Genomic DNA, 5,741 nt, shown 5'->3' with positions numbered 1-5,741 from the left:
AGGGTGCAAGGCGGTGCTGCTGTGGGCTGGAAATGAACGGGGAAGGAACCAGCCTGGTCTCCAACCTCACAGAACTTTCATTGTGATGAGGAAAAATAAACAATAAGAAATAATTAAATCTTTGTGATAGTGGGAGGAAAAAAATGCAGTGTTTTGTGGGGGAGGGGGACATTGATGGTGGTATTTAAGATAAGTGTTCAACTTCTCCATGGAGGTGATATTTAAACTTCAGTGTAAGGGACAGTTCAGAAGCCAGCGGACAGAGTGGATCTCAAGCACACGAAAACCTGTAGTATTGAAGGACTTCAGAAGTGAGGGGGGAGAGTGCCAAATTTGAAAGTGAAACCAAATTACGTAGTCTTTTGAATAAAAAGAATTTAGTCCAGCTCTAACATCATCTATGCTTTCATTCAACAAATATTTATTGAACACCTACCATATGGAAGGCACTATGCTAGGTCTGGATAGTCTGAAGGAAAACAAATAGTAAGGGGGATGTTTAAACTAATTGCATCTGAAAGAGAAGTACTATTTGAGTTCATAGTCTTTTTTCTTTCTTCTGTTGTTACATAACAAAACATTGTGCTAGTTTTTATCCTTTATTCTTAAAAGCAATACTTATATTCTGGAAAGGTATCCATGATGATGTACAGGGAATAAAGGAATAAAGAGTAAGATAGGAAGAGAGAAACATTACAGAATAATACATGCAAAGGAGTACAGGAACAAAACAATGAGCTTTAACACGGCAGTATCGTGTTTGAAAGTACTGGTACTTGGGGGTGGGACACAATTGTAAGAGGGAATTTACCTAAAAATATAATCAGTGAAACCTTATTCTTTGTACCCTCAATGAATCCCAAATAAACACACACACACACACATACACAAAGAAAACTACTTTGAAACTGCTGGTAGAGTAGAATGCAATAAGGGAGAAGACAGAAGACTAGGTAGGAAATGACTTAAACTATGGTAAGAGGATTAGAAAGAAGAAATCTTTTCAACTTAGTTTTCCCTTGTAATTTTCTTTCACTCTGAAGAAGTATATATTGATGACAGAAGGATACAAATGGTTACTCTGCCTTATCCTCCCGCCTCCTCCACCTTTAAAGTTCACTTTCTTCTAGGCTAACAATCAAGGGAGTTAGTGAGACATCCATTTGATGGATAATGCCTACTACATATAGGTGGCACCTGTGGCTCACAGGAGTGGGGCACCAGCCCCATATGCCAGAGGTGGTGGGTTCAAGCCCAGCCCCAGCCAAAAACTGTAGGGGGGAAAAATATATATATATGTAATATATTTTCCAAAATCTCAGAGCTTGTAGCTAATAGTAATAGGTCTAAATCCCACATCTTTGGATTCCAGGTTCACAGGTTTATTTTTCTACTTCTTTCCATGGTCCCTTATTTTCTACCTGCTAGGAGGCACAATTTAGAACTCAGCTTTTCCATATTTGGCTATGGAGAGGTACATCTGCAATTCTGAATCTCCTTCCAAGTTGGATTGATCATAACAATCTCAACTTTAATCTTAGTGCTCAGTCTAAGACAAGTTTCTTAACCTTGGCATTGTCAAGATTAGGCTGGATACTTGTTTGCTGTAATGTCAGGGGGCTATGAAGACCTCAGCCCCAGTTTGGGCTTTCTCTGGATGCCACTAGCAAGTGGCCCCCAGAATCAGAAAGCACTTTGGCTCACAAAAGGCACAAAAAAGGGAAACCAAGCAGCAGCAGAGCTGGCATGAAAAGAAGTCAGGCCGAGTGGCAATTTAACAGAAAAGTTTAATTTTTTAAGCAAATAGCATGCGCTTAAGAGAGAGGTAGGGGTTTCTTCCTTGTGAATGAAGAAGAACCCATTATGAATGGTTTCTCTTGTATTTATTCTCTAATTCCTAGCTTTGCTCCACTTACTTCTAAGGTTTATGCATTTCTTTTTACCTACAGTCTTGATCAAACTGACTCCACCCTATTCTTTACTAACTTCTCCTTTGGAAAATCTCCAAACTATTAATAGAGCATTCATTAATCATGGGATGGTGACTAGCTTTTTTTTTTAAAGAAGTTCTTATTGATCAATCTTCTGTAGGGGCCTTAGGAGTTGAACAGTCTCTGAATTTTAAAACTTTTCAACCACAATCTAAGCTAGTTCTGCTTTTGTATTAGCCTACAAGAGTCTATCTTCTCTACCCTGTTCATATCTAAGCTAACAATCTTTTTTTCTCTTCCTTTTTCTTCTTCCCTCTCTCACCTTGTTCCCTATCTGTCCCTAACAGTAGGAAGATTTTAAGTGCATTATAGCATGTTAGCTGCCTTCTTGGCTTGATGCTAGTAGCAATCCTCAGTTGTGATAACCAAAAATGATTGCTATGGGTCACCAAAATGGGGTTTCAGTAACCAAATCCCCACCTCTAGTTGAGATCCAGTGTTCTGGAAGATATTAAGAAAAATTATCTAAAATCTAAGATAGACAAAAGAGATAACTGGATATTCTTTCTGTGTAATCTAGGCACTAGCAGATTGGAGATTTTCTGATTAGAGATGTGTATCTTTACTTGACTCTTAATTAGCTGTTGATCAAGTACTTACAACTTGGTAATGGTAGAGATTTGTAGGAACCTGATAGCAATGCAAATAATTGTTAGCTGGTAGTACAAATTATATTTTTAAAAACATAATCCCAAAGGTTATTGCCTTGTTGGACATTAATTAGTTTTGTGTCTACCTAGCAATGTTGTTATTCTAACATTTTTTAAAATGCTTTTTCTAATGGATATGTAAACCCTTGTTCCTCAAATTTTTTTTGAACTACCATCTTATTGGTTCCTTTTTTGAAAATAAATCTTTGACAAGCATTTATTCTGTATTTTTAAAAGAACCAAGTTTTAATCTTCTTGAAAATTATATTTTCATTGCATCATTGGATCCATACTGGATCAATTAGTGTCTCTGGAAGACATTTTAATGTAAAGCAGAGGAATAAAAGTATCTTTTCTCTTTGGTTGCTAAGATGAAAGCTTGTGAGGTCAGAGCTGCCTGTGAGACGTCTCTCACCTCTTACCCAGTACCAAAGACTCAAAATATCTAAAAAACTTATAAACAGAAAATGTCTGAACTCTGAAATAATTTAAAGAGGTTTATTCTGAGCCAAATTTGAGGACCATGACTCAGAGCCACACCCAGGGAGCCTTGAGTAGGTACACTGCTGTGGTTGGAGTACAGTTTGGTTTTATACATTTTGGGAGATAGGAGTTAAAAGTCATAAATCAGTACGTGGAAGACATAGATTGGTCTAGCCCCAAAAGGCAGTACATGTTGAAGTGGGGGCTTACAAATCATAGGTGAGTTTAGGGATTCATTAGTTGATAACTGGCTGAGTTAGGCTTTGTCTAAAAGACTAGGCATCCGTGGAAAGGAAATGCTGAAGACTGGGTCTTCTGCCTTTCACATGATGCTGTACTGGAATCAGATTGGGAAATAAACCACATTATATTGGGTTAACTAGCCCTATTTTGTGAGATGTTATCATTGTAGGTGTGACTCACTAGGCCCTCTTAGAAAGGAATTTTGGACAAATGAAGAAGATCAGAGTTAAGTGCTCAAACTACAGGAAAAAAATAGGCTGCCGTGTGAAAGAGGTGCCATTGATTCACTGCATACCTTCTTTTCTGTGTGTGTTATGACACTTCCAGGTTAGATTTCTCTAATAATTCCCATCACTGTGAATCAACCTCAGCAATGCTCCTCCCCACATTGTATCATCTATGCCAAATGTCAATGGTGTCATTGTTTTGTGTACGTATCAGTTCCTGTAAATCTTCATAAGATTGTAATTTGCCCCCTTCTAACTCCCATGATCTACTCTTATCTCTAGCTCTGCCATACTGATCCAGGGGCTATAATACCAGTGTGATACTATGTTCCTTTTAGTAGCATATAGCTCCTAAAACCTCTGGAATCTCTATGATTAGTATCTTTGTATGCTAGTGAGATGATGGGGGGGTGGGGGCTTATAGATAGATGGGCTCAGATTGGGGCTAGTTGCCACAGGAACCAACCCTGTTACTAAAAGGCTTGAACTCTCATCAGTGGCCAATGATCAAACGTGTCTACCTAGTTAATCCTCCACAGAAACTAAAAAGGATTAGGTTTGGAGAACTTCCTGGTTACTGAACAAACCCATGTGCTGAGAGGGTACTGTACCCCAAATCCACAGGAGAAGTATCCTTCCTAATTTCACCCTGTATATCTTTTTCATCTGACTGTTCATTTGGATCATTCTTTATAATAAATGATTTCCCTGCATTCTATCAGACATCCTAGCAAATTATTGAATCCAAGGAGACAGTTTTGGGAACCTCAATTTATAGCCATTTAGTCAGAAGTACAGGTCATAACCTGAGAGTTACAATCAAAAGTGGGGGGAAGTTTTGTGGGGCTGAACTATTAGCCTGTGGGATCTGATGCTATCTCCAAATAGTGTCAGAATTGAATTAAATTGTAGGCCACACAGTCGGAGTTGGAAAATAATAACTATTATTTACTACATAAGTAAATGTAGTAAAACCCCACACATTTGACAACCAAAAGTGTGTGGGTTCAGTGTGTATGAGAAAAAGTGATTTTTTTTTTTGTTCCTTTATAATCAGTTGAGAGCTTCCTTATCGCCTACATAGAGGGATTAAAAAGTTGAATTTGTAGTAGATTAAAGAAGGCCACAAATTCTTTTGATGCTACTGCCCTCAAGAAATGATGGCCTTTGAATCTTGGCTGGGTTGGACTGTGTTCACCAATGAAGATGACAGAAGTGAATTCACACTGGTTCTGAGCCTAGCATTTGAAATAATTGGCAGCTTCCACTTGGCCCTTGTAATGCCTGAGTCTCCATCCTGGAAAGATTATGTGGAGAGGCCCTTAAAGAGGAGGAAGGTTCCTGCTGAACCAAACCTTTCAGCCATCCTTGTCACAGCATCAAATATGTGAGTAAAAGTTATCTTGAGGCTGCCAGAGCAACCTGCTTGCCAGCTGAATACCTGCAAGAGACCCAAGTGATACCATGTGGAGTACAAAAAATGCTAAGATGAGCCCTTTCTGATTTCCAATCCACTAAGTCTTGAGATTTAATGAAATAGTTATTATTTCAAACCAGTAAGTTTGGGGATGGTTACACAGAGATAAATAATCAGAACAGTCTTTCACAGACAATTTTATTGTGTCACGTTTTTTCCAAATGGAAAAACTTATTTTTAGCTCTAATCCAAATAAACTCATATTCCTCTGTAGCTTGTGCAAAAGAAAAAGCCTTTTTTTCCTTTTGCAAAGGCTACAAAAAACATTCAATGTGGAAGTGGAATCCTATTTCTATTGGAACGAATGATTCTCAAATATTAGAATAACTAAGAATTTGCCTGGGAAATTATTAAAAACGCTGGTTACTAAGGACCCTCACGCCCACATTCTGATTCACTAAATCTGTGTGGGGCTCAGGAATCTGTGTTTTAAGATAGACACTCAAGTGATCTTGACGCTGGTAGTCCTGAGAACACACATGGAGACACATTCCAATAAAAGGCACCAGAGATGTCAAAGTTGTGAACTAAGCCATGGCAGGGGGAATGGGAAAGAAAATAAAGCGCTTTATCTGATCTTCCCTGGCCCCATCTTACAATCTCATGTTTAGATTTCTCTCACCTGAGTTTTTAAGCACTGTATCCAATTAAAATTATGTTACACTTTTCG

Source organism: Otolemur garnettii, unplaced genomic scaffold (assembly GCF_000181295.1).
Source record: "Otolemur garnettii isolate 467f Iridium unplaced genomic scaffold, OtoGar3 scaffold00001, whole genome shotgun sequence".
Lineage (NCBI taxonomy): Eukaryota > Metazoa > Chordata > Mammalia > Primates > Galagidae > Otolemur > Otolemur garnettii.
The sequence above is the reverse complement of the archived record's forward strand: the minus strand, read 5'-3'. Positions refer to the sequence as shown.